This window comes from Erinaceus europaeus, chromosome 10 (genome assembly GCF_950295315.1).
Source record: "Erinaceus europaeus chromosome 10, mEriEur2.1, whole genome shotgun sequence".
Lineage (NCBI taxonomy): Eukaryota > Metazoa > Chordata > Mammalia > Eulipotyphla > Erinaceidae > Erinaceus > Erinaceus europaeus.
In genome coordinates this window covers 69813615-69834520 of record NC_080171.1, presented here as the reverse complement: position 1 = coordinate 69834520, position 20906 = coordinate 69813615, and the positions used below count along the sequence as shown (strand labels likewise).

At 40.0% G+C, this 20906-nt stretch overlaps 1 protein-coding gene across 2 annotated transcripts in view; it reads left to right on the top strand.

Moving 5' to 3' along the window:
- The window catches only part of MAMDC2 (MAM domain containing 2), a 185859-nt gene that overhangs the window by 55726 nt on the left and 109227 nt on the right, over nucleotides 1–20906 (top strand). The window lies entirely within an intron of this gene.

Genomic DNA, 20906 nt, shown 5'->3' with positions numbered 1-20906 from the left:
ATTGATTCTTTCAACTGTTGCTTGTCTGAGAAGGATTTTATGCCTCCATCTAGTCTGAATCACAGTCTAGCAGGATACAGTATTCTTGGTTGAAAGCCCTTCTCATTGAGCACTCAATAGATATCTTGCCATTTTCTTCTGGCCTGTAGTGTTTGTGTGGAATATTCTGCTGCTAATCTGATGGGTTTTCCTCTGTAGGTGACTGTTTTTCTCTTGCAGCCTTCAGGACCCTTTCTTTATCCTTATTACTTTCCATTCTAAATAAGATGTGTCTTGGTGTCTTTAAGTCTGGGTTATTTCTGATTGGGATCCTCTGGGCTTCTTGAATCTTTATGTCTTTAATGTTGTCTAGACTAGAGAAGTTCTCAGCTATTATGGGCTGACGAATGCTTTTTTCCCCTCTGTTTATTCCTCTGGTAAGCCAATAATGCATATATTGTTTCTTTTGAAGTCATTCCATAGGTCTCTGTTGTTGTTTTCAGTATCTCTTGATCTCTTTTTGAGATCTCTTACTTCTTTTTTAGTTGTCTTTAATTCGTCCTTGATCTTGCTAATTCTGTCTTCAGCCTCATTGATTCTATTTTCTCTCCTCTCTACTGTTTTCTGGAGTTTATCTATTTTGTTACCCTGTTCTGATACTATTTCTCTTGTCCAGCTAGTTGTGTTCTTAGGTCAGCTATTTCAGCTTTCAGCTCTCTAATAATCTTGAGATGATTAGTGTTTTCTTCCAGAGTCTCAATGGTTGTTTCTGCATTTTTGGTGCCAATTCTTTCAAACTCTTTACTCACTCCTGTGATTATTTCTTTAACTAATGTTTGGATGTTAACCTCATTATTTTGTGCTTCACCCATTGGGGGGCTTTTAGCTGGACTCTTGTCCTTGTTCATTTCTCCATTATTTCTTCTTGTTGGTTTAACTATTTTATATGTTATGCTATGAGGTCCTTCTCTCAGTAATTTTCAAATTACTGATCAGTATTGCCTGGATTGAGTTGTGTCTAAATAAACTAATTACAAGGTTCACAGTTGAGGAAATTGACATTTGCTTCAATAGTATTTTAATCCCTGATTTGGAGCTCAGTGGCTTAAAAGTCTCTGTTATTCTTTTTCTTCCCTATAGGCTATGGGAGCCTCAGGGCTTTTAAACTATAAGTAGGCTTCTTAGCTTAATCACTGAGTCCTGACCAAGTGATAAAGCAGGATTGGGCAGAGATAATCCAGTGGTTATGCCAAGAGACTCTCACAGCCCCACCGATAGCCCCCCACACACACACAGGTATAGATCTTCTCCTGAGTTTCCTGGTTAGTTCTCTGTCCCCTGGTGTCAGCACAGGGCCTCCCCTTTGCTGTTCCAGCTTCTGAGGGCAGTAAGAATGGAGACTCACAGTTGCATTTGGTGAGTCTTAGGGGAGTCCTTTCCTCCTTCCAGCTGTCTTTTTGTTGATGAAACAGACTGGAGATGGTGTCTCAACTAGTAAACTGCTGGACTGTTACCAGCCACTTTATCTCTCCCTAGGCTCCTCTATGTCCATGAACCACATGTGTTTGCACTCACAGGTGATTTGGCAGGTTCCTGAAGTCATTCTAGTCCTGTATTGTTGCGTCCCAGGTGGTCTCCTTTGGTATTCCTAGTTGACTCAGGAGAGGAGATGAGAGAAACATAGCAGCTGCTGCTCCTTAGCCCCACCTCTGGAAGTTCTAAGAGACATAATTATCTGTGAATTTCAAAATATGTTGACAAAGTATGTTTTCAGAATATGAATGTCTCTCATCAAGAGCTGAAATAACAAGAAGGAAGCATGAGTCATTTTATTTGGTGAGTAAAATTAGAATACAAAATAATCAAGTTTGGAAATCACCAAGTTTGGAAAACTGTGGAAGTGCTTAGTGGCTGTAATTGTCTTTTCTTAAGAAATAGAATAATTTAATATATGAGGGGTTGGCTTGTTCATTTTTTTTTCTCTTCTCCCTCTTATTGATATTGTGCTCATTGATGGCTTAGCAATGAAGAACATACTTAAGTATTTTCATTTTTAGGTGTCTAGCTAAGGTGCTCTCTAATTTTAGTTATGCAAAGTTATATTTTGGGGACCATACTTTTTGGAAATTATTTTATTTCTGCTTTAATTTTAGGTACTGTCTGTTCTATCATCAAGGCAATAGTTCAGTGAAAATAAAATAATTCTTGTCTGCATCAATATGTCTTCTAAGCCAAAGCAAGTCTTGTCCTTTTAATCACTTATGATGGCTGTCCCTGTTAAAGAAGAATAGCAACCTACTAACTGAAGATAAGGGTGATGTTTCTCACTGAAAGAGGTCAGCTAGCTCCAGGTCTGACCTTGCATACAATCCACTCTGTTTTCCCCTGTTATTCGCTCTTTCACTTATCATCATCATCATAAGCCCAGACTGTCTAGGACTTAAGGAAACAACTGAGAGTATAACCCTTATAGTTTCTCAGATGATATTTATTTCTATTAATTCCATTAATTATTGTTATTAAGGAGTAAGTCATTTGGAATGGGTTTGGTTATCCCAACTGTTGTGAGGATCCATTAGCACTGTAAGACAAATATAGCCAAGAATTTTGAGATAACTCATATTGTTTATATTTGAACCCAAGAGACTCTGGACTGTTCCAGTGTGATGTCATCTGAAGAAAACTTTTCTCAAACTATTAATAGCACTTGGCCAGAGAGGACTTGAGGTCTGACAACAGGTGCTGCCTGAATATCACACTCAGGGATTTTTATTACATGAACTATATCTGAAATTGTCATAATAGGAAAATATTACATTTATATCCTAGATAAAAAATCTAAGATGTTTGCACATAATAAATACATAATTTACATAGATACCATTTCTTCAAATCAGTAAGACCCCCAAAATGATCCTATGAAATCAGGTGTGGACTTTAGCACATTGAAACCATACCATGGTGCCTTTTGCTATTCAGGGCAATACAGATCTTTAATTTGGGTTCTTCTGTTTCCAAACGAAGTGGGACAGGTTTTGGAAAGCCAATTATCTGAGTTTTGAGAGGACCATACTCTTAAACCCCACCTTCAAACTCCACCAAGAAAATGCCTATTTACAGAGAGGCCAAAAAAAAAAAAATTATTCCTGAAACCTAAAGTCAAATGCTCCTAAGGAATGTTACAGGTGGTTCTTCAGCGCTTTAAGGAGCAAATTCATTCTATCAAGGTGATATCAGTTGGGAATTCTGGTGTGGAAGGAAGATGAGTTCCATCATGTCTTGGGACTTAAATTTTTAACGACACCTTTTAGGGCTGGGAAAACAACATAATAATTATGCAAAAGACTTTCATACCTACGACTCTGAGGTCCCAGGTTTAATTGGCAGCACTTCTATAAGGCAGAGCTGAGCAGTGCTCTGGTCTTTGTCTGTATCTCTCTCATTAAACTAAACTAAATATATACATATATATTTTTTTCATCTCTTGCCCAAGGAACTCTCCAAGGTATTGTCTTAAGTTCCCTACCAGTCAGTGGATTTGAATCTTTCTTTGCAGTATTGGCATGTATTTTCTGCCTATCTTGAACTTTACCCTTCTGTATTAGTCCAATTCTGAAACCATCTGTCTTTTCCATTTTGGATCCTTCCTGTCTGCTAAGTGCTTCCAAATCCTGAGATAAGCTGTGACATATTCTTGACTTGCCCTCAACTAACCTTTTGTCTGCATCTTGTCTTGACTCTGCCTTGTCTGACTGAAGTCTTATCCTTTCTCTCCCTGTTCCCCATCTGGGCTTTGATATTTATAGCACTTGTCTCCAACATGTATAAATAAAAAATAATCAGAAATAGAAATTAAACCCCAAAATATATATACTTTAATTTTAGCAGTAACATAAATGACCTCTATACACTTGGAAAATAAATAGATTTCTAATGAGCAAATGTCCAGTTTTCAGAGACTAGAAGAAAAGTAGGAAAAAAATTTGCATTTTAGTCTATTATCATTCACCATGTTTATTAAAGTAAATGAATAATTAGTTATTGTTGGCAAGATCAATATAATTCTTGGAACATACACTTGTTATACAGAATATAGTCTTGTTTGCAATTCTTAGATGAAATAGAACAATGAAAAATTGGCTTTATTGTTTTGACTCTAGAAGTAAATGACTTAGCCTGGCAATTTTTGCTAGAATATCCTTTTTAATTTGGAGCACTCCAAATTTATGCACGTTGTCAAAAGTTGCCTAGAAGTTACTTTAATGAGGTTACAAAAATTTATGTTTCTATAAAAATGCTTTTCTATGCTTTCATAAAATTTATCATCTCATTTGATTTCCACTATATTATGTGTGCTGTCTCTATAACGGAAGGCAGATTCATATTAATTGAGGGCACTGTGGATATACAGAAGTCATTGTGCAGCTAGGTGTCAAAAATGCTGTTTCTCCAGTTTCTTATACAAATATTACACTGTCTTAAAAAAAAGGGGGGGAGATTAACTGGGATCCTATTCAGGGTGTCCTGAGATTCCCAAACAGACATGATGGGCTTAGACCTCAAATAAATCCCTCTCTCCATAGTTACTGGTCATCTCTATAAGGAACAACAAAATAGACCTCTTTGTGGGCCCCCCATAGGACCTTGCCCTCAACTTGGATCAACAATGGTAGAGAATGTTCTATCTTCTGAAGGGAAGCTGGACAACATACTCTATGCTACACTTGAGGAAGATGAGGCAATATTGCAGCAGCTTGGAATGTTCCTACTCATGACCACAGAATGTGAGCTCAGATCTACAGGGATGCAGAGGCTGCATAGACTCCTAAGCTGAATATCGCCTCAGATCACATCAAATCGATGGGGTTTACAGTCAACAATATCTATACACCTTATCCATATTAGGGAGCTATTCTCTTTCTTGATCCAGCTTTCTGGTCCTTTTTCCAGCCATGACATCATCTCCCCAGACAATAACTTGGATCTGCCTGCATTTCAGATTTCAGGCTCAGGGAAAAACAAACAAACAAACAAAAAAACTAGTATAGCCACAGGCCTTTTGGAATATAACTAACGTACGCCTACTGGCTATTTACAAAATGGAGGACCCCCACCCCCAACTCTTCATCTGCACTATTCCAGCCTTTAGGTTCATGATTGATCAACAATTTGTTTGGCTTTGTATTGTTAACTCTCTTTTCAGCCACCAGGTTCCAGATGCTAGCATAATGCCAATCAGACTTCCCTGGACACACAACCCCACCAATATTTCCTGGCGCTCTGCTTCCCCAGTGCCCTTCGCCACTAGGGAAAGAAAGAGGCAGGCTGGGAGTATGGATCGACCTGTCAATTCCCATGTTCAGCGGGGAAGCAATTACAGAAGTCAGACCTTCCACCTTCTGCATCCCACAATGATCTTGGTCCATACTCCCAGGGGGTTAAAGAATAGGAAAGCTGTCAGAGGAGAGGATGGGATATGGAGTTCTGGTGGTGGGAATTGTGTGGAGTTGTACCCCTCTTATCCTATAGCTTTGTCAGTGCTTCCTTTTTACAAATAATTTTTTTAATTTAAAAAAGCAATTAAAAAATGAAAAAGGGGGGATGAACAAACCTCTAAGAGCAGCACCCTTTGATTTCTTGCTATGAAGAGATTATCTGACTGAACTGTTACTAGTGGTTGTATTGGCACTTAAGGCAGAGCTAATGGGTATATGAAATCATATAAGCATGCCTTTTCCAGCCCTGCATGAGACCAATGACCCTTTTCTCTAATGCAGTTCTCAAGACCATTGCCATTAATGTTTGTGGTGTGTGTGTGTGTGTGTGTGTGTGTGTGTGTGTGTGTGTGTGCGCGTGTGTCCCTCATACTACTCGCAAACCCTCCAGGAATTGAGGTCTTGACCTTGGCTTCTGACAAACTCTTAGCAAAAAGACATCACATTCTTACTGGCCCCAGCTGAGCCTTGACTCAATTTAGATTTCAGTATAAACAGAACTGGAGTGGTCAACTAATTTATTTTAGAAGTACAACCCATTCATCTAACTGAGCTATGTAGGAGAGCCTGAAAAAAACAATACAGATAAAAGGAGAGTGAACTCCACAGAGTGGAAATACAGGAACCTGGGTCCCTGCTGTTCTATCATTCCACTTGCTTCAGGGCTCCACAGAGTTATGCTTGAGTGTTATTAATTGTTCAGACCCTTTACTTCTGAGAAAACAGAGACTTGGAGAGGTTAGCCACTGTTTAATGCTAACAAGCAAGCTAAGCAGAATCAAACCTGAGACTATAAAATAAAAAAGATCTCTTAGCTACTGGCTACTGTCTGAAAAAGTCATAGCCTCTATATCTCTCTTTGCCTTTTCAAGTACTTTTTATTTTATTTATAAAAAGGAAATGTTGACAAAACCATAGGATAAGAAGGGTACAACTCCACACAATTCCCACTGCCAGAACTCCATATCCCATCCCCTCCCCCTGATAACTTTCCTAGTCTTTATCCCTCTGGGAGTATGGATCCAGGGTCATTATGGGGTGCAGAAGATGAAAGGTCTGGCTTCTGTAATTGCTTCCCCGCTGAACATGGATGTTGGCAGGTTGATACATACTCCCAGCCTGTCTCTCTCTTTCCCTAGTGGGGTGTGGCTCTGGGTTGCTTCTAGGTTTTGGCTATTACAAATTGAACATAGATATACACAAATCTTTTTTTTTTTTTGATGGGTGTGTTGGGCTCCTTAGGCTATATCCCTAGGAGAGGAATTACAGGATCATAGGATAGGACCATTTCTAGCCTTCTGAGAGTTCTCTAGACTGCTCTCCACAGAGGTTGGACCAATTTACATCCCTACCAGCAGTTTGGGGGGTGGGGTTCCTTTGACCCTACAACCTCTCTAGCATTTGTTGCTGCTACCTTTTCTGATGTATGACATTCTCACAGGAGTAAAATGGTATCTTATTGTTGTCTTTATTTGCATTTCTCTGACAATCAATAACTTGGAACATTTTCTCATGTTTGTTTGCCTTTTGGGTCTCTTCTATGGTAAATATTCTGTCCATGTCCTCTCCCCATTTTGGATGGGGTCATTTGTTTTCTTGTGGTTGAGTTTGGCAAGCTCTTTATATATTTTGGCTATTAGCCTCTTGTCTGATGTATGGCATGAAAGATCTTCTCCCATTCTGTGAAGGGTCTCTTGGTTTGGGTAGTGTTTTCTTTTGCTGTGCAGAATCTTTTTAATTTGATATAGTCCCGTAGGTTTATACTTGCCTTGGTTGTCTTTGTAGTTGGATTTGGTTCACTGAAGATGCCTTTAAAATTTATGCAGAAAAGAGTTCTGCCAATATTTTCCTCTAAGTATCTGATAGTTTATGGTCTAACATCCAAGTCCTTGATCCACTTGGAATTTACTTTTGTGTTTGGTGAAATATAGTGGTTCAGTTTCATTCTTCTGCATGTTTCAACCCATTTTTTCCAATATTATTTGTTAAAGAGACTCTCTGCTTTCCCCATTTAATTTAGTCTGGGCACCTTTGTCAAAGATTAGATGTCCATAGGTATGGGGGCTCTCAATTCTATTCCACTGGTCAATGTGTCTATTCATGTTCCAGGACCAAGCAATTTTTATTACAATGACCCCATAATACAATTTGAGATCTGGGAGTAATTAGACCCACGATTTTTCATTAGCCACTATCTTCTCAGGAATTTTGGCTAAGAAGGAAATAAAACTAGAATAAGACTTTGTCTCTTTTGACATCAGCTTCTGGAAGATTACCCCCTAGAAATTCAGTGTTTTACATCTCAGCACAGTCACCTGATGCTCTTTACAGATTTAACCAGACTGGCAACATGGCAGGCAGAATACAAGCTTCCAGCTTTGTCTAACTCTACAGTCATGCCCTGCTCTACAGTCTATGAAAGCTTAGCCTATCACTGCATATAAAATTATAAAACTAGAGATATCATTATGCCCTACATATGATTGTGAAAAAGTTATCTAAGTCTGGAATTTTACACTCAAACATTGAAACCTAGCAGGAAAAGTAAGGAATTTTCCTCAGACTATATCCAGGCATGTAGGGAGGAGAGTTGAATGGTGAGGGAAAGGGGGAGGAAGAGTTGACTGAAAACTGGAGAGGAGACTAAAGACAGACTCCACCTGCTTCTGTAATTTTGTTTCAGTCTGCCTAGAAGTCCGAAATAAATGTTAGGAAATATATTTGGATATTCTTCAGAAGACTGTTTAAAGAAATGATGACCTTGGGAGCCAGGTGGTGGTGCACCCAGTTAAGTGCTGCACATACTGTCACATGCAAGGTCCAGGGTTTGAGCCCCAGCTCGCCTCCTGCTGCCAGTGTGTATCTTTCTCTATCTTCCCCTCCTCTCTCAATTTCTCTCTGTCTTATTGAATAAGAGAGAGAGAGAGGAGGGAAAATAGTCACCAGGAGTGGTGGATTCATAGCACCAAGCCCCAGCGATAACCCTGGAGGCAAAAAAACAACAAAAATAGGGAATAACTTTTTTTTTCTTGCAAGTTCATGTGCTTCACTTATCTATATGTGATCTAAAGCATCCAGTTGCTGTTTTTCATTGCTTTACTGAACACAATCACCTCCAGTTCCATCCATTTCGTCTCAAAGGGCCATTATCTTTTAAAATTGCAGAATAGTATTTCTTTTTTTTTTTCTTTCTTTTTAATTTCTTTAGTGGGAGATTAATGGTTTACCGTCAACAGTAAAATACAATAGTTGTGTAACATTTCCCAGTTTCCCACATAACAGTTCAACCCCCACTAGGTTCTTCTCTGCCATCATGTTCTGGGACCTGAACCCCCACCCCCCCATCCCACCCCAGAGTCTTTTACTTTGGTGCAATGCATGTAGAATAGTATTTCACTGAATACAAATATCCCATAATTTGTTTACCCTGTTGCCTGTTGATAAGCATTTAGTTTGCTTCCTTTCCTTGGCTATTGCTAATGATGCAGTTACACATTTGTGAGAACTATGATGGTTTTCATTGGGGAGGGGAGGCAGGGGCACAGAATTTTGGTGGTAGGTGTGGTGGGGAACTAGACACTGTAATCTCACAATCTTATAACTCATAGTTAAATCAGTAGTAGAAATCATAATAAACTTATTTTTGTTTATTTTTATTGCCATCAAGGTTATTACTGGGGCTCAATGCCAGCCCACCCATCCAGGCAGCCATTTTTTCTTTCTTTTCCTTTTTTTCCCCTTTCTTTTCTATTTTATTTGACAGGACAGAGAGAAATAGGGGTGAAGATAGAGAGGGAGAGAGAAAGAAAAATGCCTGTAATACTTGATTCACCACTCTTGGAGCTTTCTCCTACAGGTGGGAACTGGGGGCTTGAATCGAGGTCCTTGTGCATAGTATTGTATGCATTCAACCAGGTGTGCCACCACCCAGCCCCCTGTAACATTCAACCAGGTGTGCCACCACCCAGCCCCCTGTAATAATACTTTTTAAAATGACAAGGAGAAAAACATTTTAGTAACCAACTTGGAGCTTGACTTCAATAATAGCCCCCCTCCCCAGAAAAAAAGTGGTGACTGTTACAGTGAACTATAGTAATCACATGTGCTGTTGAAAATGATGGTTTCCTTGACTTTGAAACACCTTACCATATATAGGCTGTTTTTGAGAGTACATGAAGTTCTGCATTGAAATGTCATAAATCAATGGGGAAAATGATAAATTGGGGGACATCACATAAAACTGTTATTGGGCTTATGCCCTCAATAAAGAATTCTGAGGGGCCAGGCAGTGGTACACCCAGAGGGGAAGCTAGAGAGGAAGAGAGAAATATAGTCACCTGCAGACTAGCTTCACTACTTGTGAAGTGTCCCCTCTGTAGGTAGAGAGCAGGGAGCCCTTGGACTTGGTAGTATGTGTACTTAGCTTAGACCAAGGGCCCTGGTTCAAGTGCCCTGCTCCCCACCTGCAGAGGAGACACTTGACAAGTGGTGAAGCTAGTCTGCAGGTGACTATCTTTCTCTCTTCCTCTCTAGCTTCCCCTCTTCTCTTAGATTCTCTGTCTTATCTAATAAAAAATATTCAAAAGAAAAAAAGAGAACATTAAAAAAAGAAGGAAGAAGAAGGAAAAGAAGAAGAATTTTGTAGCAGCCAGGGAGGTGGCTCGGTGGGTAGAGTGCAGGAATAGTATGTATGAGACCTGAGTTCAGTTTCTGGTACCATATATTTCATGGCAGGTGCTCTGATCTCTCTCTCTCTCTCTGTAGGTAAACATATAAATCGTTTTAAATCTAAAAATCAGTATTAAGAAACTAACAACTTAGTAGAAAAGTAGATCATGGAAAGCACACAAAGGCAATCTGAATGATTGGTATAAATGTGAAAAGATGTTCAACTTATATAGAATTTCAAATGAGGGCTGGCAAAATAGCTCAACTTGGTTAGTGTTTTTGCTTTGCCGTGGTATAAATGTGAAAAGATGTTCAACTTATATAGAATTTCAAATGAGGGCTGGCAAAATAGCTCAACTTGGTTAGTGTTTTTGCTTTGCCGTGTTCACCGCCTGAGGTTTAAGCCCAGCCTCCACCACATTGGAAAGAAACTTTGTTGCTGTGGTTTCTTCCCTCTCCCCACTCACCCCCTGCATCTGTTTCTCTATCTGAAAAAAACAATAATAATGTCATCCTGGTGATGAGAGAGAGATGTGGGGGCTTATGACAATATTATTTTCTACCTATTAAGTGGAAAGATACTTTAAAAATTTCAATAACATACTCTGAGTTGGTGAGGTGGGAAAAATGCCCCTGTATATATATTTTATTTTTTAATTTTTTGCCTCCAGGGTTATTGCTGGGGCTCAGTGCCAGCACGACAAACCCATTGCTCTTGGAAGCTATTTTTCCCATTTTGTTGCCCTTGTTGTAGTTGTTATTGTTGTTGTTATAGCTGCTGCTGTTGTTGGATAGGACAGAGAGAAATGGAGAGGGGAGGGGAAGACAGAGTGGGGAAGAGAAAGATAGACACCTGCAGACCTGCTTCACTGCTTGCGAAGCGACCCCCCTGCAGGTGGGGAGCTGGGGGCTGGAACTGCGCCATGTGCACTTAACCCGTGGCGCTACTGCCCAGCCCCTGCTCCTGTATATTTTTATGAGTAAAACTTGATATGATCTCACAATCCTGTTATACTTAAAATATATATCCTTTTCCCTTTGAACTCATCAATTAATCAGTTCACTTTCTATGGCTTTTTCCCAGGGCTGTACTCAAAAAGGTGTTCTTAGTGTTCCTCCAAAGAAATTATTGATTCTCACGTTACTTTAATAGCTAAAGACTAGGGGGCAATGCAAGTGCTCATTGGACATCAAGTAAGGAGTTGTGGTGTATCTATAGAACAGAAAGGCACTCAACAGTCTGGAAGTATGAGACGACTTTAATTAAATAAATTGATAGGGAAGTAAGTAGTTAATTAGGAAAACAGATAGACTGGTGGTAGATACCACCTTACCATCTCTAAGATGTATTAAGTGAAAAAAAAAAATCACGATACACAATAGTGTACTGTGTGGTAACTGTTTGTACAAAACCAGCTAAGGGACCAATACTGCTCATACTTTCACATGCACTAGGACCTGGGTTTGAACCTCTAGCACCACACAAAAACACCGACACCAGGGTAAGCATTATTAGATGTCGGGTTCTCCCCGACAGGTAGTTGCCAGGAGGGAGATCTGGACCAGCCAGACCCCCCCCCCTTTTGGGTCTGAGCGGGAGGGAGAGTGTCAACAACTTGAGAGAAGAAAAGACACCAAGTCGGGAGTTCTGTTAAGGCAGTGACTCGCTTTATTGAGGAAAAGGCCATTCTTTATGGGGGGGGGCAGGGATGGAAAGATAGGGTGAGATGACGTTAGAGGTGGTGTGAGGTGGCGTCACCATGGGGCCTATGCTCTTTACACATCATCAGTTGGAGGGCAGAGGTGAATTCAGGCACAGCCTATAGAAAGTGCTGTGTCACTCTGAGGAAGTTAGTGACCCTCGGCCAGGCTTAGGGAGTGTCTGCTGGGCCTAGATCGAGGCCAAGCAGGTCCCAACAATTAGAGACACATGAACACCTGGAGAGTCATGCAGTGGAAAATGTGTTCCAAGAACTGATCTTCTGTGGAAAGAACACCATCAGGCAATGCAGTTTTTTCTTCGACTTTTATATATTTTTAAATGCTGTGTAAAGTGAAGCTTCCATTCCAAGTATCCCATGACCTCTCACTGTGGGTTCATCACTTGGCTTTCTGTTGGTAGTTGCTAAGGTAAACTTCTCTAAAACTATCACTGGGACCAGTGGGGTCTAAAGTTCCTGCCCCCCACCCCACCCAGTCTAGGCAGGATAAATAAGGGTGGAACAAGACATCTGCAGTAGCGGTTTCAGTGTTGGCAGATTGTTTACACTGGAGATTACTCCCTAGCATTTGATAATGCTTTGTAATCTTTTAATACTACTTTTTTTTTGCAGTGCTAGTGCTGAAATGAGAATTAGGTACCTGTTGTCAAGAGAAACCAAAAGGGCATTTGAAGCAGCTTAGCAATGCTGACCTCATCACTTCTCAATGTGTTTGGAACACCTCAGAATTTGAGGTTGATAAAACTATAGCTCCCTTTAGTCTAGAAATGTCACACACTGAAATATTTTCTGAATGTTTCCCACAAAGTCTACATTACAGAGAGCCAAAGAATTATGTGCTTTAGCAATCCTTTGTATATCCAGATATAATGAGAATTTGTGTTTCGGAAAGTTTTCACAGTGGAAGTACATATGAGAATAGTGAGTGTTATGTTGAGTGCCAACTCTCATTAAATACTGCATTTCCTAGAATAACAATAAAGTGAGTAATTGCTAGAAAATTCAGCCCTAATGAAAAGTCCTTATAATAAACAGTTATAATGTGTGCTTTGTATATTAACTTAACAAATTAAATCTATCACCAGGAAGGAGTTTACTCATTTGTTTAAAATAAAGAGTAGCAGGGTCTGTGAAATAGCATAATGGTTATGCAAAAAAAGGCTTTCATGCCTGAATTTATTATGCTCAGGTTGGATCCCTGGACCACCATAAAGCAGAAATGAGGAGTACTTTAGAGAGAAAGAGAAACAGAGACAGAGAGAGGGCAACAACTATAGATAGATATGGTGAGTATCTGTATATGCTCAAAACATTGTGAAGGTTAGAGATAAGTAATCATAAAACTACAAATTAAAATTATGAGACATCTCACCTAATCTGAAGATGAAGGCTATTAATTAGCAAAGGCTGTTTGGAAAAAGTAGTATCAGAACGGAACTACCCAGGTACAAATGTCTACATTGTGTGTGTGTACAAGCAGTTGCACTTATTGCCTGTGTTAAGACTTTCATAAAATGTAGAAGAGAGCTAGGAGAGGAGGCAAGAAGCAATAGAGTGAAAGGAAGGAAGATGGGAGCTGGAAGGCTTACCTAGCTTAAGGAAGCCACAGCATAAGAGAAGGTCTGGACTAAGGAAAGAGTGTGGTCCCTTAGTTTAGGGGAACTAAAAGAAACTCCTTGACTCTTGTATAGATAGAGAAAAAGGTGTGGTAGTTGCACATAAAAGCCAGAACACCTGGGCCTTATAAATCGTGAAAGTGGGGACTCCCTCCAGTGTTTTAGGCCAGGAAACAATACAATCACTTTGGCAGAGTGGCTGTAACACCTGGCTACAGTGTGGAGGTCAAGGTAGAATGAGGCCAGCCTGAAATGGAAGATCTATTTGGAGACTGTAACAAACAAGGCAAAATCTAGTATTTTATTTTATTTTATTTTTATTATTTTTAAAATATTTATTTTTCCCTTTTGTTGCCCTTGTTGTTTTATTGTTGTAGTTATTGTTGTTGTCGTCATTGTTGTTGGATAGGACATAGAGAAATGGAGAGAGGAGGGGAAGACAGAGAGGGGAGAGAAAGATAGACACCTGCAGACCTGCTTCACCACCTGTGAAGTGACTCCCCTGCAGGTAGGGAGCCGGGGGATCAAACTGGGATCCTTACACTTCATGCCATGTGCGCTTAAAAAAGCTAGTATTTTAAACTGGAGCAGCAGTGGAAGCTTGATGGAATGGATGACTTTGAGAGAAATTTAGGAAATTAAGTTTCAGGAGGCCCTAGTTTAGGGAATCCTTAGAGTCCCACACAAATATGATGGCCTAGACCTCTAATGGCTTCCTCTCTCCACCATCACTGCTCACTTTTCATCAGGAACATCAGCATAAGCTCTCTTGTGAGTCACTCCAGGAACTTGTTCTCCCTAAAAAGTAGCAATAGTGGGGACTCCCCCACTCTATAGAGGGAGGTTGGGTCATCCTACCCTGCCACTCAAGGAAGCCTGGTCCTGGAATGAATGCAGCCTAGAATGTCCCCAGCTGTAAACATAAACTGTGAGCTCAGACTGACAGAGACTCAGGTTACACAGGATCCTGTGCTAACTATGAATATATATGAGCCCTGAGTTAGGTGGATGGGGTAAACAGTTCATTTTATTCATAGATTTCTTCAAGTTTGGGAGCTACTGTCTGCTTTAGTTTAATTTTCTAGCCCTATTCTCAATTCTGACACCACCTTCCCAGACAATATTTTTGTCCTACTCTATGTTAGCTATCAAACAAATAAAAACTATGGAAGTCATAGACCCCTAGGAGCATATCTAAAATAGATGTCCTCACTTCTTTCCATCCTAAAATCCCTATTCTTATCTGCTCTATTCCTGCTTTTTAGTTCCAGTTTACTAAACATTTTGCCCCACTTTGTATCTTAGTTTTTTAGCCATGAAGTTGCAGATGCTATCATGTTTCCATCCTGACTTCCCTGGGCAGAGGACCTCATCAAAGTGTCCCAAATTTCATCTTTACAGAGCCCTATCTCACGTGGGAAAGATAGAAATAGGCCGGGGGTATGCATCAACCTGCCAATGCCCACGAACAGTGGAGAAGCAATTACAGAAGCCAGACCTCCCACCTTCTGTATCTCATAAAGAACTTTGGTCCATATTCCCAATGGGGAAGAAATGATAGAAGATGACTAGAGGCCTCTGACCTCCAACTCCATCAGGACCCAGAGAATATATAAAAAAATAAATTAATTAATTAAAAAGGACATTCAGAAGTAGTAATAGGTGTAGGTGTGATTTAGAAAAGAAAAAAAAGGCAAATGTATACAAATATAGACAGATAGTTACAGAAATAATACTTAATCCATATCTGCAACCTTGGGAGAACTACTGTACCTTCCAATAGGGGGGATGGGGATACAGAACTCTGGCAGTGCAGAATTATACCCCTGCTATCTTATACTTTTGTAAATCAATATTAAGTCACTAATAAAATTTTAAGTCACTAATAAAAATATTAAGTCACTAATAAAAAAGGAAAATTATCAAGACTGTTAGAATTTTGGAGAAGGTGGGAGATGTATCAGTGAAGATGGCAACATCTTTTTTTATTTTTTTTTACCGAGGGATTAATGGTTTACAGTCAACAGTAAATACAGTTGTTGGTACATGTGTAAAACTTCTCAGTTTTCTGAAAAATACTCTAAACCACCCCCCTCCAGATCCTCCTCCACCGTCATGCTCTAGTACCTGAAAGTTCCCACCTCCCCAGAGTCCTTTACTTTAATTAAAACACCAAACCCAGTCCAAGTTCTAATGTGTTTCATCTTTCTGTTTTTACTTATTCATCTTTCTCTTCCTGGCTTATCTCACTTAACACGATTCATTCAAGCTCCATCCAAGATGAGGTGAAGATGGTGACTTTATTATTCTTAGTAGTTGAGTAGTATCTCATTGTGTATATATACCACAGCTTACTCAGCTACTCATCAGTTGTTAGACACCTGGGTTTCTTCCAGGTTTTAGCTATTACAAATTGTGGTGCTATGAGCAAAGTTATACACAGATCTCTTTGGATGGGTATGTTTGACTCTTTAGTATCTATCCCCAGAAGAGGAATTACAGGGTTATGGTGTAGGTCCATGTCTAGCTTTGGACCAAATTACATCCCCATAGCAGTGCAGGAGTGTTCCTTTCCCAAAGGAACACATCCTTATTGGTACATTAATCCTGGGGAAAACTGAAAAGTCAATTTCCACATCAAAAGAAATCCTGGCCGCTGCCTTGCATAATAGGATGGCCCAGAAGCTCACATGTAGCAATTTCATTCTGCCCTTTAAATACAGGTTTTCCTTCTTCCTTAAGTAAAGCTATATTTGGAATGTCCTCCCACCCCAAAATGAGAGCCTTTTGCAGTACTATCATAGGCTTCATTCTGGGAAGGGTTTCATACCACATGGGACCAAAATAGGACTTCAAGATGCTAGTCACATCTTCTCAAAGATAGATCATTTTACCCACCACACGTCAGAAGTGAGGCTAGCCTGCAAAGTTGCAAAGTTGATTTGTAAATCAGCACATTGTTTTTTGAGGGGTTTGAAGTTAAGTTTGTACCTCTTAGATCTCGTTTACCTTATTTATTGACATTAGCCCCCCCCCAAACAAGGGATTTCCTGCAATTTCATTGAATGTGAACATAAAGTTTCTTGAACCTGTGTCTTTAGGAAGGACCATAGAGGGTAAGAAGTAAGAAGAAGAGAAATGATTGCCATCAAAAACATTTACAGAAAAGCTTTGCAAAAACCCTTTCTAATCCAGTAGGGAGACTGAGAGCTTGGTGGGCCTGTTTATGTTGGATAACCAACATCCCACTATCTGACAGCCAGGGGTTTAAAGACAGCCTAGAAATGGACCACCCATAGCATGCACAAGCAGTGCTGTCTGCTCAGTGCAAATTAATACATTTCACTAGCACGGTGCTCAAACTCTCACAGCTTATGACCTGTAAGTCTCTGGAATGCCAGTCTTGTATTCAGACTGAGGTTCTTCACCTCTATGTTTCCCCATTCCCACTCCCCAGTGTATCTACAGAGAATGTTTGCTAAACTCAGAATATTTTCACTACCACCACTGCTACCAAAGAACAGGGTAAATCATTCATTTGAGTCTTATAAATAAAAAAAAGGAGGAGGAAAAAGAGGAATATGAAGAAGAGGAAAAGTAGTAGTTGTTATTGTTGTTGTAGGACATATGTCATATGACATATACTCAATGGAGTACTATTCAGCAATTAAAAAGACTAAATTGTTTCCTTTGGGACAAATGGGTGGTCCAGAGGTGATTATGTTTAATGGGGTAAGTAAGGAAGTGAAGGACAACTACCAGATGATTTCAGTCATGTGGAGTACAGAGAATTGAAACATATGAACTTGAAAAAAAAAACTATGTCCAAGATTTTGGGAGCAGTATGGAAGTTATTGTTAGGGAGCTGGGGCACCAGTGGTGAGAAAACGATATAGCATTAAACACCTATTATCTATCTTGTCATCTTGTAAATCACTATTAAATCACTAATAGGAAATATTAAAAAATAGTATTTTTTTTGGCCTGGGATATTGTTGGGGCTTGATGCCTACTTTACTTTATCATTCCCAGTCACTATGTTTCATGGGTTAGGAGAGATAGAGAGGGAAATAGAGATAGAAGAAGAGACACCTGCAGCTCTGTTTCATCCCTCGTGAAGGTCGGCCACCACCCGGCCCCCAGTGTAAATATCTTAATCTGAGTCTATTAATTGTAAGCATCTAACTGTTAACATCCTTTGAGGAAAGGCACTGCATACCCTAATTTTAGAAAAACTACTGTATTTAAAAGCCTTTTTAAATTCAAGGCAGCATGATAGAAAGCTTAGCATAGTTGTTCTCAGTAGAGAGAGTATCTGTAGAAGCCTGAATGGACTATGGACTTCCATTCCTACAGAATCCCAGTATAAAGAAAAAGAAGAAGACTTTTGGACCTTCCTGCTAGAGAAAGGTGAATGTAATGATAGAATGATGAATCACTAAAGAGACAGATCATGAAATATTTGAGGCATCATGGTATGGAGCAAATACCAGGCTTGGAGCTAGATGTTGGCTTGTGATCTGTGGTCTTAGACTGATGACTTAACCTTCACGAGTGTTTGTTTTCTCATTTGTGAAGTGGTAATTTCCTGTCCTTAGGAACAATGATCAGAATTAATAATGGGGGACATGTGTCAAGACTCTACTGACTATAGCACAGGGGATGTTTATTCTCTTTGATGCTTTATTTATTTTTATTTTTTATATTTATTTATTTTCCCTTTTGTTGCCCTTGGTTTTTTATTGTTGTTGTAGTTATTGTTAGTGTTATTGATGTCATCGTTGTTAGAAAGGACAGAGAGAAATGGGAAAGACAAAGAGGGGGAGAGAAAGATTGACACCTGCAAACCTGCTTCACCACCTGTGAAGCGTCTCCCCTGCAGGTGGGGAGCCAGGGACTCGAACCAGGATCTTTATGCTGGACCTTGCGCTTTGCACCACGTGCACTTAACCAGCTGTGCTACCGCCCAACTCCCTATGCTTTATCTTTTAACAGATGATTTTGGGATGAATTCTTGAAAACTGTTCATTACATATACTTAAAATTATGACTCATATAGTGATTTATTAAATTGCAAAGGTTAAGAGTAAAATTGAAAACTTAAATTGAAGATGAAAAGGTGCTGACAGTGATACACTTGACTGAGCACACACGTTACAGTGTGCAAGGACCTGGGGTCAAGCCCCTGGTGTCCCTACCTACAGAAGGAAAGCTTCACACGTGTTGAAATTGCGCTACAGGCCCATTTCTCTCCCTCTCCCTCTCCCTCTCCCTCTCCCTCTCCCTCTCCCTCTCCTTCTCCCTGTCCCTCACCTCTACCTCCCCATTTCCTCCCAGCGTCTCTCTGTCTCTATCCAAAATAAATCTTTAAAAATAAAAACTGAAGGGAGTCGGGTGGTAGCACAGCGGCTTAAGTGCAGGTGGCACAAAGCTCAAGGACCGGCAGAAGGATCCCAGTTTGAGCCCCAGCTCCCCACCTCCAGGGGGTCATTTCACAAGCAGAGAAGCAGGTCTGCAGGTGTCTAACTTTCTCTCCCCCTCTCTGTCTTCCCCTCCTCTCTCCATTTCTCTCTGTTCTATCCAACAACAACAACATCAGTAACAACAACAATAATAACTACAACAATAAAACAACAAGGGCAACAAAAGGGAATAAATAAATAAATATTTTTTAAAAAATAAAAATAAAAAAATAAAAACTAAAGACAAAAGTACTTTATGAAACTCATAGATATTAGTTACAGAGGCCAGGTGGTGGTCCACTTGGTTAAGTGTACACGATAGCGCACAAGAACTTGGCACTTGATCCCCACTCGCAAGAGGAAAGAAAGTTTTATGAGTGTTGAACCAGGGCTGCAGGTGTCTCTCTGTCTCTTTCCCTCTCTATATCCTCCTCCCCTCTCAATTTCTCTCTGTCTCTATCCAATAATAAATGAATAAAAGATTTAAAAAATATTTTAAAAAGAGATTAGTTATATCTCTTGGATATTTTCTGAACACAACATTCTTCTCCCTGGGGTACTCAGCATATTTATAAGTGATCTGAGTGATCAGGAAGAAGTCAGACATTAATAATTCCAAATAATATAGATTTTTACATTTGAGGAATATATACAATTCATTTTTTACTTTTTTGGATAGAGAGAGAAATTTGAAGAGATGGGGAAATTAGAGAGGGGGAGAGAAAGATAGATACCTACAGACCTACTTCATTGCTAGTGAAGCAAACCCCTGCAGTTGGGGAGCCCAGGGCTCAAACCTGGATCCTTGTGCAGGTCCTTGTACTTTGTACTATGTGTGGCTAACCCAGTGCACCACTGCCTGCCCCCCTATAATTTATTTTTAAGAACAGAATGCATTGTTTAGAACCCCTCTGTCTGTTGAACTTGGTACACATATTTTTAGTTTTTGGAATACCTTTGATGTACAAAGAAGGCAAGATTCTTTTAAAATGTAAGAAAATGGCTTATGCATAATTGAGAACACAGTTCATGAAAGCATGCTCACCACAATAAGAATCTAGCTCTTTGGAAAAAAAAAAAAAAAACTTAATGAGCATTTGCTAGGTGCTTGGCATGTGTTCTTGTTCAGGCTGCTTCAGTCAACCAACAGATCCCAGAGAGGATTGGCAGAGAATGCAGCAGAGAATGCAGTTGGGCAATGGAAGGGACACACTGGGAGAGACTGAGGTCTAGTCAACAATATGCTCACATAAGTACAACAGGTATTAGGGAGACTAGATCCCACTACAGATTAGTTGGAGAACCTTCTCTACAGTGGGCTGAAATTAGAGTCAGAAGATTAAGACAAAGGGTTGTAGGTAGAACAAGTAGGAATTGGAACTAATATGAGATGATGTGTTGGGTTAATCACTGGATAGAACGTGTTAATCAGACATCTAGAAAAGTAAGAATAGGGGGCAGACAGGAGTCCACTGGGTTAAGTGCACATAGTACAAAGCCCAAGGATCCGTGCAAGGATCCCAGTTCCAGCCCACAGGCTCCCCACCTGCAAGGGGATCACTTCACAGGAGGTAGAGCAGGGCTACAGGTGTCTATCTTTCCCACTGTCTATCTTCCCCTCCCCTCTCAATTTCCCTTTGCCCTACCCAATAAAAATGGAAAAAAAAATGGACTGTAGAAGCAGTGAATTCGTAGCACTAACACCAAGCCCCAGTGATAACCCTGTAGGCAGGAAAGGAAGGAAGGAAGGAAGGAAGGAAGGAAGGAAGGAAGGAAGGAAGGAAGGAAGGGGAAAAGCTTACTTATCTGAGAAAGAAGGGGGGGAAAGAAAGATACCTGGAAGTAGTAATAGGTATAGGGGTGACTTAGAAAGGAGGTGAAGCAAATGGTAAAGTAGGTGTCTCTCTTGTCTCTTCCTCCACTCTCAATTTCTCTCTGTCTCTATCCAATTATATATATAGAAGT